Source organism: Bos indicus, chromosome 1, assembly GCF_029378745.1.
Source record: "Bos indicus isolate NIAB-ARS_2022 breed Sahiwal x Tharparkar chromosome 1, NIAB-ARS_B.indTharparkar_mat_pri_1.0, whole genome shotgun sequence".
NCBI classification, from domain to species: Eukaryota; Metazoa; Chordata; class Mammalia; order Artiodactyla; family Bovidae; genus Bos; species Bos indicus.
Genome location: NC_091760.1, coordinates 117,764,839 through 117,777,848, shown reverse-complemented (window position 1 = coordinate 117,777,848; position 13,010 = coordinate 117,764,839). Strand labels below are relative to the sequence as shown.

The 13,010-nt window shown below is 43.2% G+C and overlaps 1 non-coding gene across 1 annotated transcript; it reads right to left on the bottom strand.

The window, feature by feature from the left end:
- Positions 1-10,423: 10,423 nt before the first annotated feature.
- TRNAR-CCU (transfer RNA arginine (anticodon CCU)) lies at positions 10,424-10,496 on the bottom strand. The gene has a single exon. It is a non-coding gene; the product is annotated as a tRNA-Arg (tRNA).
- Between the last annotated feature and the right edge of the window lie 2,514 nt (positions 10,497-13,010).

The window sequence follows — 13,010 nt, the reverse complement described above, 5'->3', positions numbered from 1 at the left end:
GTATCTTAAGCTATGAAAGTGACAGTCACTCAGTTGTGTCCAGCTTTTTGTGATTCCATGGACTGTAGCCCCCCCAGGCAAGAATACTGGAGTGGGTTGCCATTCCCTTCTCCAGGGGATCTTCTTGACCCAGGGATTAAACCTGGGTCTCTTGCATTGCAGGCAGATTCTTAACCAGCTGAGCCACAGGGGGAAGCCCCAAGAGCCACAGGGGAAGCCCTAAGATATGGTTGTTGGTTGATATTGTCAGGGTTAAAGTGAAGCAACAAACACATTTGTCAGAATTTCACTAGTTCATCCACTTCATCAAGGATATGAGTGACTTTTTTTTGCCGAATTGGGTAAGAGTTTTAGAATCCTGGGAAAATATTTCCTCATTTTTTTGTTCTATTTGCAATGTAATGGATCCCAAAGGTGGCACACTTTTAAGTGAATGCGGCACTATTAACCCTTTCTCCTTCACTTTCTTAGATCTAGATAACAAGACAAGAAATAAAACCCCAATCTGTAGCATTTGCCAATTTCTGTGGTATAAATATTCCTACTGTGGCACATTTCAAATTACCGACACGACACTGCTGAGAGTGATGCAGATTTGGGAATAGAAAGGAAGAGCAGGCCTTTTATAGTGTTTTCACCATACAGATACAGTAGATGTAAATAACCAGAATAGCCTAGGTAGTAGTTAGATGTAGCAAAATAATTGGGAATGCGTGAGTATTTAACACTTTTGTGTTTAATATAATTTATTAAATTACAAATTGCTGTAACTTAGTTTTTAATAAGAGCTATGTTTATCACCTGGGTCTCCAGATTCTTTAGAAATTCTCTCACCACTGGTGTGTGTCAGCTCCAGTAAGTACATCAGATTGTAGCCTTATCTTAAAACTCGGCAAGTCGCACATGCACCATGTGGAGCCAACATCCTGAATGATTTCTGCTATTTTCAGGTGGACACACACCACTCTGCCCCACCTCAGTGGAATAGCAGAGCTTGTCTCTCGTCTTACTTCTCTAACTTCGTGTCCTGTCCTTTCCTTCTCACTGGCTCTGCTGCCTAGATATTCCTCGAACACACTGGGCTTGTCCACCTCAGGACTTCAGCACTTGCTATTCTCCTGGCCTAGAGTCTTCCTCCAGCAGTCTGCATGGTTCATTCCCCTACCTCCTTCAGATCTTTGTTCAGATGTCACCTTCTCGGTGAGGTTTTCCCTGCCCACCTTGCTTACAACTGCAGCCCCTCCTTTCTGTTCCCCTGCTGACCATCTCTCTTCCTTGCTTTATTTTTCTCCCTAGTGTCAATTACTTTTAATGTATCACACTGTACAAAATCCTCCTATTTATTCATTTTCTCTATTGCCTGTTTTCATCCATGAGGATGTAAGCAGTTCAAAGGCTAGATTTTTTTTTTGCATGTTTTGCTGGATCCTATGTGTAGAGAACAGTGCCTAGCACAGGATGGGTGGTCAATATATATTGTTGTGTAAATAAATGATTGAACAGTAGATGCCCAGTAAATATGTATTAAATAAACAGATGAATGTTGCCTCAAGTTCTGGAGGCATCAGATTACCAGGGGGGGTGGATTTTAAAACTGTATGTTTGTATGTATGTGTATATATACGTGTGTGTATATATATAATATATATACATATATGAGAGCTTTATTGAGATGTAGTGTTCATTCACTTGATGCTTACAATTTAATGGCTTTTTAAAATTATTGATTTATTACTATTTATCGATGATTTATTGATTATTTGTTTATTGAGTAACTGAACAACAACAAATTCCACTATACGGATTCCATTTTTGGCTGTGCGGGATCTTTGTTGCTGCGTGTGGGCTTTCTTTAGTTGCATCAGGGTGGTGTTACTCTTCACTGCAGTACGAAAGCTTGTCACTGTGGTGACTTCTCTTGCTGCGGAGCACAGGTTCTAGGGTACGTGGGTTTCAGTAGTTATGGCACATGGGCTTGGTTGCCCCACAGCACATGAGATCTTTTTGGATCGGGGGTCGAATCCACGTCCCCTGCACTGGCAGGCGGATTCCTGACTACTGGACCACCAGGGAAGTCCAGACAATTCAGTGATTTTTTAATGTTTTCAGAGTTGTGTGAGCATCAGTGATACCAATTTTAGAACATTTTTATCACTCCAAAAAGAGCCTCATGCCCATTAGCGGTCACTCTCCATTGCCTCCAAATCCCCCCAGCCCTAAGCAACCATTAATTTACCTCCTGTCTTGGTAGACTTGACTGTCTGTACAGTTCATGCATATGGACTTGTACAATGTGTGACCTTTCATATCTGGCTTCTTTCATTTAACATAGTGTTTCTAAGGTTCATCTATGTTATGGCATATATTAATACTGCTTTACATTGGTGAATACTATTATACTATATAGATATGTCAAGTTTTATTTATTCATTTGTCAGTTGATGTATGTTCAGGTTTGTTCCATTTTGGGGGCTATAATAGATAATGCTACGATGAACATTCATGTACAAGTTTTTCTGTGGGTATATGTTTTCATTTCTGTTAGATATATACCTAGAAATAGAATAGTTGGGTTATATGACACTCTAAGTTTACTATTTTAGAGAACTACCCATCATCTATGTAGATTTCCAATTTCTTCACATCCTCAGCAATTCTTGTTAGTATCTGTTGGTTCTATTATAGTCATATTCTCAGTTCAGTCGCTCAGTCGTGTCCGACTCTTTGAGACCCCATGAACTGCAGCACGCCAGGCCTCCCTGTCCATCACCAACTCCTGGAGTCCACCCAAACCAATGTCCATTGAGTCGGTGATGCCATCAAGCCATCTTATCCTCTGTTGTCCCCTTTTCCTCCTGCTCTCAATCTTTTCATATTAGGAGGTATGAAGTCATGTGTTATAATTTGGTTTGCAGTTCTTTTTTCTAAATGAAGTATACTTGATTTACAATACTGTGTTAGTTTTAGATAGATGTACAACGCAGTGTCTTGGCTATTGTAAATAGTGCTGGTTTACAGTTCTTTGGTGACTGACGATGCTGAGCATATTTTCATGTGCTTATTGGCTATTTGCATATCTTCTTTGGAGACATGACTTTGCCAGTTTTTAAATTTGGGTTGCCTTTTTGTTGAGTTGTAAGAATTCTTTATATATTTTGCATACTAGACTTATTAGATATATCATTTGCAAAAATTTTTGTGCACTATTTTTCACTCTCTTCTTGATGGGTGTTCTTTAAAGCACAAATGTTTTAATTTTGATGATGCCTTATTTACCTCAGTTTGCTTTTGTGTCTTGTGCTTTTGCTGTCACATCCAAAAACAATCACTTAACCCAAGATTATAACGATTTACACCTAGGTTTTCTTCTAAGACTTTTATAGTTTTTGCTCTTACATTTAGGTCTTTGATTCATCTTGAGTTAACTTTAATGCATGGTTTGAGGTAGGGATCCAACTAAATTCTTTTGCATGTACATATCCAATGGTCCCAGCACAATTTGTTGAAAAAGCTATTTTCACGTATTGAATTGTCTTGGCATCACTGTCTAAAACAAGGGGAGATTTTAAATCAGATTTTTGTGATTAGGTTTATTTATTTGTGATTTATTTTCCTGGAAGCATTGAGAAGTCTAGTTAAAGTCTATTTATGTAGAAGGCAGGAAATGCTTTCAAACTATTTTAAGAATAAAGGGAATGCTCTTAATGCCTAGACTGTGATTTTTTCAAAATGTTTTACCTTTTTTTTTTTGAAATTGAGGTATAATTACATATAATATTTTATTAGTTTTAGGTATACAAAGGAATATTTCAGTATTGCAAAATGACCACTGAAACAGCTCTGTTTAACATTTGTCACCATATATGATTATAAAACTTTTTTTCTTGTAATGAGAACTTTTAAGATTTACTCTTTTAGTTACTTTCCTATATGTAATACAGTATTATTGACTGTGTGCTTCCCAAGTGGCTCAGTGGTAAAGAATCTGCCTGCCAACCAGGAGACTTGAGTTTGACCCCTGGGTCAGGAAGATCCCTTGGAGAAAGAAATGGCAACCCACTCTAGTATTCTTGCCTGGAAGATCCCATGGACACAGGAGCCAGGGCTACAGTCCATGGGGTCACAAAGAGTCGGACACTACTTAGCTAGTAAACAACAACAACAATTGTAATTATTATTAGTGACTATTGTCACTATGTCACTATTGACTTATCTATGTTGTAACTTTTAACCCCCTTCACCCGTTTTGCCCACCCTCAACTCCTTTCTCTGGCAACTACAGATCTGTTCTCTGAACCTTTGAGCTTTTTAAATTTTTGTTTTCATTTTTAGATTCCACATTATAAGTAAGATCATGTACTTGGCTTTCTCTGTCTGACATTTCATTTTGCATAATACCCTCCAGATCTGTCCATGTTGTCACAAATCTCAAAATTTCACCCTTTATCATGGCTGAATAATATTCCATCGTGTATATGTACCACTTCTTTTTCATCCATTCATCGATCAATGGACGTTTAGGTCATTTCCACATCTTGGCTAGTGTAACAATACTGCAATAAGCATTAGACAGTGATCTTGAATTATTATTTCCTACTAAAAGAAACCAAGGTCCCTTGGAGACATAATTGATTCTAGGTTGAGGGCAGGAAAAGCTTGGAACAACAAAGACTGCTGTCTATGACCGTGTCAAAAGGACTCAGAAACCAAGCTACATAAGCATTCACTAGGCCAAGATGGAATGGACTGAAATGCATTAAAAATGTTTAAATCCATGATTCATAGTGATGTTTTAAAAATATTTCTTCACTGGTTACTTTTGGAGGATGCCAAGAAATCACCTCATTATTTTGTAAATTAATGGAGGAAAATAAGTGCCCCTCCAAAGTGTACTCTATGGTAACCAAATAGCTGAAAAGAAGAAGTTTCTGTAAAAGTTTTCCAGCTATTGAAGGAATGATAGGTTTGGAATGTCATTCTGTAATCCCTAATAAATGAATATGGGTCGTCAGTGGCTGATAATATCATCTAAATAGAGAAAGAGGGAAAGAAAGAGAGAGAGAGAGAAAGGGGAGGGAGAAAGGAAAAGGAGGAGAGAAGGAAAAGATTATTTTGTCCTTCCTACTATGGAAGTACACAGTACCCCCACACCTATGAAACAGGTTAAAAAATAAAACAAACTTCTCTGGTGATACAGGGGATAGGAGTCCATCTGCCAATGCAGGGGACACTGGTTCAATTCCTGGTCTAGGAAGATTCCACCTGCCACGGAGCAGCTGAGCCCGTGTGCCACAACTACTGCCCCAAGTGCTGCAACTACCGAAGCCCATGCACCTAGAGCCTGTGCTCTGCGTCAGGGGAAGCCACTGCAGTGAGAAGCCTGTGCACTGCGACAAAGAGCAGCCCCCACTCACCTCGCTAGAGAAAGCCCGAGTGCAGCAACAAAACCCAGCATAGCCATAATGAAAGAAAGGAAGGAAGCTAGCTAGCTTCCCTGGTGGTAGAGTCCACCTGCCAATGCAGAAGACATGGGTTCAATCTCTGATGCAGAAAGACCCCACATGCTGAAGAGCTGCTGAGCCTGTGTGCCACAACTGCTGAACCTCTGCTCCACAGTTTGTGACTCACAACCACTGAGCCCATGTGCCGCAACTACTGAAACTCCCACACCCTAAAGCCTGTGCCACACGACAAGGGAAGACACCACAGTGAGAAACCCATGGACTACAGTGAAGAGCAGCCCCCAGTCACTGCAACTATATAACAAGTCTGAGCAGCAACGAAGACCCAGCACAGTCAAAAATACATACATACGTACATAAATTAAACAGGAATCTAATCAAGCCTCTTGTCCTAACTACTCATTGAAAGAAAATACAGGAAGCAGAGGAATATGTTAAATGATATTCTGGGGATATAATGAAACTATAGGAAACTCTGTTGTAGGAAGCCTGGGTTTCTGAATAAATAATTTCATGAAAAGAAAAGAGATGGAAGGAGAATCTATAGATTCTATAGATTAAGAGATGTAACCATTTCATCAGTTCAGTGTAAGACTCTAACATGGATCCCAGTTCAAGTAAAGGATCCCAATTCAGAGTATACACGGACCAGAGAAACATGTACATTGACTGGATATTTGATTATATTAAGGAGTTATCACTAATTTTTATATGTGTCATAGTAGTATTGTTATATACCCTGAAGTATTGTTATATACTCTGAAGCCATTGTCATATACTTTAAAGTCCTAGTTTTTCTGCACTTAAATATATACATATATACCCACACACATACATATATACATACATATATATATAGAGAGAGAGAGGGAGAGGGAGAGAGAGAGAGAGATGAAATGATATAATGCCTGGGATTTGATTGGAAAAATCCACCTGTGGATGTAGGTGAGGGTATAGATGAAGTAATATTGGCCAATAAATGAGAACTATTGAAGTTGGTGATGGGTTTTTATGCATTCTTCCTTGTTTTGATAATGTACATAATAAAAGGTTTTGAATAAAAACACCAGCTTCCTCCACCTCTCTGGGCCTGCTGATGCCCATTCCCTCATCCTGGCACAGCCCCACTGGGATCCCAGGGCTGTGGGGCTACAGGGCCTACCACTGGCTGTCTTCCACTCTCCTAAGAGAATCTGGTGGATTGAGCTCAGCCAGTGAACAGCCAGCCTGGGGTCATGTCAGCTGTGGCTTGCTTTGTGACCTTGTGTGTGTGTGTGTGTGTGTGTGTGTGTGTGTGTGTGTATGTGTAATTACTGGGGGTTCACATGGAGATTTCCAGGAACTATGGGCTAGGAAAGTCTCGAAGAAGATTTCATTGTGGGCGGGGTTGGCCATGAGGTTTAGCTATGGATGGATTTGAGAAAGGAGAGATTTGAATTAGGAGACCAGACGGGACACTGTCGAACTCAACAGATATTCACTAAGCACGTTCTCCATGTGTGGCCTTGGGTTAGGCACTGGAGATGCAGGGATAAAGGAAAGGTGAGAGATGGAAAACTGTACAAAGGGGATGGTGAGGTGGTCAAGGCTGGATCCAGGCACTGAGTGGATTGGGATTGGTTGGGGAGAGGAGGCCCCTCTTTCCTTTCACATCCGCCCTACAGCATCAGCCCCGTCCTGTCCACCTCTCAAAGCCCATTGCACACACTCCTCCAGGAAGCATTTTCTGACCCCCCACCTGCTTTGAACTCCACAGCAGTTTTTATGTCTTTTTAGTTTGTGTTGTAATGATATAGTTTATGTAGTTGTAGTTGTGTCTTTTGTGTTATTGTTATACTGGTCATAGCAAACACCCTCTTCCAACAACACAAGAGAAGACTCTACACATGGACATCACCAGATGGTCAACACTGAAATCAGATTCATTATATTCTTTGCAGCCAAAGATGGAGAAGCTCTATACAGTCAGCAAAAAGAAGACCGTGCACTGACTGTGGCTCAGATCATGAACTCCTTATTGCCAAATTCAGACTTAAATTGAAGAAAGTAGGGAAAACCACTACAGCATTCAGGTATGACCTAAATCAAATCCCTTATGATTATACAGTGGAAGTGAGAAGTAGATTTAAAGGACTAGATCTGATAGACAGAGTGCCTGATGAACTATGGATGGAGGTTCATGACATTGTACAGGAGACAGGAATCAAGACCATCCCCAATAAAAAGAAATGCAAAAAAGCAAAATGGCTGTCTGAGGAGGCCTTACAAATAGCTGTGAAAAGAAGGGAAGTGAAAAGCAAAGGAGAAAAGGAAAGATATACCCATTTGAATACAGAGTTCCAAAGAATAGCAAGGAGAGATAAGAAAGCCTTCCTCAGCGATCAGTGCAAAGAAATAGAGGAAAACAATAGAATGGGAAAGACAAGAGGTCTCTTCAAGAAAATTAGAGATACCAAGGGAACATTTCATGAAAAGATGGGCTCAATAAAGGACAGAAATAATATGGACCTAACAGAAGCAGAAGATATTAAGAAGAGGTGGCAAGAATACACAGAACTGTACAAAAAAGATCTCCTTGACCCACATAATGGTGTGATAATGGTGTGATCACTCACCTAGAGGCAGACATCCTGGAATGTGAAGTCAAGTGGGCCTTAGGAAGCATCACTATGAACAAAGCTAGTGGAGGTGATGGAATTCCAGTTGAGCTATTTGAAGTCCTAAAAGATGATTCTGTGAAAGTGCTGCACTTAATATGCCAGCAAATTTGGAAAACTCAGCAGTGGCCACAGGACTGGAAAAAGTCAGTTTTCATTCCAATCCCAAAGAAAGCCAATGCCAAAGAATGCCCAAACTACCACACAATTGCACTCATCTCACATGCTAGTAAAGTAATGCTCAAAATTCTCCAAGCCAGGCTTCAGCAATATGTGAACTGTGAAATTCCAGATGTTCAAGCTGGTTTCAGAAAAGGCAGAGGAACCAGAGATCAAGTTGTCAACATCTGCTGGATCATGGAAAAAGCAAGAGAGTTCCAGAAAAACATCTATTTCTGCTTTATTGACTATGCCAAAGCCTTTGACTGTGTGGATCCCAATAAACTGTGGAAAATTCTGAAAGAGATGGGAATACCAGACCACCTGACCTGCCTCTTGAGAAATCTGTATGCAGGTCAGGAAGCAACAGGTAGAACTGGACATGGAACAACAGACCGGTTCCAAATAGGAAAAGGAGTATGTCAAGGCTGTATATTGTCACCCTGCTTATTTAAGTTATATGCAGAGTACATCATGAGAAACCCTGGGCTGGAAGAAGCACAAGCTGGAATCAAGAGTGCCAGGAGAAAAATCAATAACCTCAGATATGCAGATGACACCACCCTTATGGCATAAAGTGAAGAACTAAAGAGCCTCTTGATGAAAGTGAAAGAGGAGAGTGAAAAAGTTGACTTAAAGCTCAACATTCAGAAAACCATGGCATCCGGTCCCATCACTTCATGGCAAATAGATGAGGAAACAGTGGCTGACTTTATTTTGGGGCTCTAAATCACTGCAGATTGTGATTGTAGCCATGAAATTAAAAGACACTTACTCCTTGTCAGGAAAGCTATGACCAACCTAGACAGCATATTAAAAAGCAGAGACGTTACTTTGTCAACATATGGATGTGAGAATTGGACTATAAAGAAAGCTGAGCACTGAAGAATTGATGCTTTTGAACTGTGGTGTTGGAGAAGACTCTTGAGAGTCCCTTGGACTGCAAGGCGATCCAACCAGTCCGTCCTAAAGGAGATCAGTCCTGGGTGTTCATTGGAAGGACTGATGTTGAAGCTGAAACTCCAATACTTTGGCCACCTGATGCGAAGAGCCGACTCATTTGAAAAGACCCTGATGCTTGGAAAGATTCAGGGCAGGAGGAGAAGGGGACGACAGAGGATAAGATGGTTGGATGGCATTACTGATTCAATGGACATGAGTTTGGGTAGACTCTGGCAGTTGGTGACGGACAGGGAGTCCTGGAGTACTGCGGTTCCTGGGGTTGCAAAGAGTAGGACATGACTGAACAACTGAACTGAACTGAATGTACATCTTCATCTTTTGCTTTCAGACTTCTGCTAGGCTGCAGAGTCCCTATCTCAGCCACATCTGTAGGCTGGCCAGGCTGTTGGAAGGGCTAGAGTCCTGGGTTTGAATCCCATTTTCACCACTTGCAAACTGTGTGACTTTGAGCCAAATCCCTTAGCCTCCCCGAGCTGCTTCTTTCTTTGTTAATGGGAACGATACTGGTCACCTCAAAGTGTTTTGTGAGGATTAAATTCTATCAGGGATGTAAAAGCACGGGACTGGGCACAGATCAATTGACTGATGTGTCTTAAATGAGCAGAAATGTTAGGCCTTGAAGGGTGAGAGGCATTAGCATAGCTGGAAAGATAAGAAAGGTCAGGGAAAGTGAAGTGCCTGCCCAGCAGTATGCCTCCCTCCAGAAACAGGTGAGAAGGTGGGTTGGCTAGGCAGAGGGTCAGTACTCATGTCACTATGGATGGGACGTCTTTTCCTGTTGTTGCAGAAGCCACTGTAATTCTAGGACTTGGGTAGCCCCATGTGCTTGTCTGGTGTAATGGAAAATCTGCCCTCTGGGCTGCACTGTGCCCCTTATTTGATATCATTGCCCCAGCCACTGGTAACTTGAGCAGGACATGGAGCTTGGCTCTCAGGGAAGTACAGTTTGACATTCTCCTCAGTAGCATTCCACAACCAGCCCCTCTGTTCTACCTGAGTCCAATATTCTCTTGGGGGTGGGCATTGTGACACCACATTCTCTGGGATTTCCCCCCCACTTGAAAAAAAAAAAAAAACCACTTTTTTATTTATTTGGCTGTGCTGGGTCTTAGTTGCAGCACCCAGGATCTTCAAGCTTCATTGCAGCACTCAGGATCGTTAGTTGTGGCATGTGGGGTCTAGTTCCCTGACCAGGGATCAAACCTGGGCCCCCTGCATTAGGAGCGCAGAGTCTTAGCCACTGGACCACCAGGGAAGTCTTAGGATTTCCCCCAACTTTGACAGCCGCTCCTGAAAGTCTCCTTTCCCGTCTCTGGTTCGTCATGTCACCCCCAGAAGGTTGGCAGTTTTGGGACACAGGACTGAGTCACTCCCTCATTTCCATGCGTATTGCTCTCCAGGTCTTCTCCCCCCACCCCACAGCTCAGATACCCTATAGATGCTGATGGCCCCAAGTGCTCCCTCCAGCCTGGCCTCCCTCACAACTCCAGACTCAGATAAACATCTGTGTGCTTGCTGCCTTCAACCACGAGTCTCTCTCTGGCTTTCTCCCCTGAACCAACCCTTTCCTGTCTCTTTCATCTCAGTAAATGGAACTTAGTTATTCAGGATAAACACCTAGGAGTGGCCACCTTTGGCTCTTTCCTTTTTCTTATTCCTATAACCACTTCTCCACCCCATCTCCCCATCCAATCCTTTAGTGAGGCCTGTTGACTCTCCCTTTAAAACCCGGCCCCCAGGTACCCCCTTCTCTGTAGCTCTCCCATTCTTGTCCAGGCCAAAATCATGTTGCCCCTGAACTGATACAGTAGCTTCCTGGATGCTTCATTCCTTCCTGAATGCATCCCCTATACTCATGTTTCTTCACAAAGCAGCTCGAGCTAGTTTAAAAAATCTGAATCATGCCATTTATGCTCCTTCTTAAAATTCTTCAGTGGCTTTCTCTTGCTGCAAAGAAATCCAGTCCCCTAGCTTTGGCCTCTGAGGACAAGGATCTAACTTCCCACGGACCTCCTCCTCAAACCACTTCCCTGCATCCACTGGCCTCCGGCCTTGCTGGCTGATCCAACCTCAGGCCTTTGCGCTCGCCATTCTCTTCTTGTTAAGATGCTTCCCTCCAGGGGACTTCGCATGTATTTGCATCCGTTGGCCACTCCATCTAAGGTAGCCATCTGGTCATTTTTAGCATATTACTCCATTCCTGTTCTCTGTAGCATGCTTCTGATATTTTCTTGTTTGGTTTGTCATCTGTTTGTCTCCCCCAGTTGCATGTACACTCCATGAGAACAGGTGCCAGGCTGGTTTTGTGCATGGCTATGATGTGTTGGAGAAGACTCTTGAGAGTCCCTTGGACTGCAAGGAGATCCAACTAGTCCATTCTAAAGGAGATCAGCCCTGGGATTTCTTTGGAAGGAATGATGCTAAAGCTGAAACTCCAGTACTTTGGCCACCTCATGTGAAGAGTTGACTCATTGGAAAAGACTCTGATGCTGGGAGGGATTGGGGGCAGGAGGAGAAGGGGACGACAGAGGATGAGATGGCTGGATGGCATCACTGACTCGATGGACGTGAGTCTGAGTGAACTCTGGGAGTTGGTGATGGACAGGGAGGCCTGGCGTGCTGCGATTCATGGGGTCGCAAAGAGTTGGACACGACTGAGCGACTGATCTGATCTGATCTTATCTGATGACCTCAAGGGCCCGCACAGGGCCCACCACACCCGAAGTGCTGTCAGGTCTGGAGTTTGGTTCTGCCCCGCTTACAGGCTAATGAGTTAGCCTTTGACTCTTGCATGGGTGCTGGCAGGAGACATGAGACTCGGAGGCTGGAAATTAAGGACTTTATTCCTCCCAAGACAGCAAGCAGCGTGTGTGCGCCAGGTTTCCCTTGCTCCTGGTTCTCACGAGGGAGACAGGACCTGGGCCGGATGGTGAGAGCATGCACAATGAGCTTGTGCTCCAGGTGAAGGACACAGAGCTTGGGGGAATTCATGACTCTGACAGTCAGCAGTGTGCACGCCTGTCCTTCATCCGAAGGGAGACATTACCTCATCCCTCAAGGTTTCTTGCTGATGACACAACCCTGAGAAATGGGTAAAGAGCAGTCAGGCCTTGTACGCCTGGCACACCCAGCTAGGTGTGTAGGTGCGTGAGTCACATGGAGGAATGTGGTAAATATTTGTTGAATGAATGAATGAAAGAAACCTAGTCTAGTGACCAGGTGCCAGCGTTGATGCCTGCAGATGGACTCACCTGGCGTGCGTTCCTGCCTGGATCCCCGCCCCTCACTTGCTCTGGGCTTCCCTTCTACCACTCTTCTTCTCAGCCCTCACCACGCCTCACTCCGGCTGCATTCACTGAGGCTGAATGCTTGCTGGGACTGATGGCATCTTCTGCTACCGCCTGAGTCAGATACTATCTTTTTCTGCTTGCTGGATGGGGATTCCCCCCAGTGTCTGTGGCTGGCAGTCGCCCCAGAATCTGCCCTGCCCCACCCCCACATCACGCTGCTATTTAGTGGCCTAACATTGGCCCTGTCCCCATGACATGAGGCGTGTTAACGATGGTGCTTTGATGGCACTTTCTGTCACATACTGGGTGTGTAAGAGGTGTGGCTAGGCGTGTGTAAGGTGTGGCTGCTCATGCTTCTCATCCTAGAAAGTACTCTGTGGAATGGCATTACATTGTCCTCTCCCATAATCCACGGCCTAAACTTACAGATTTAGAAAGTTCAGATTTCTAAATTTTTGAACTTGAATCCAGGTGATGTC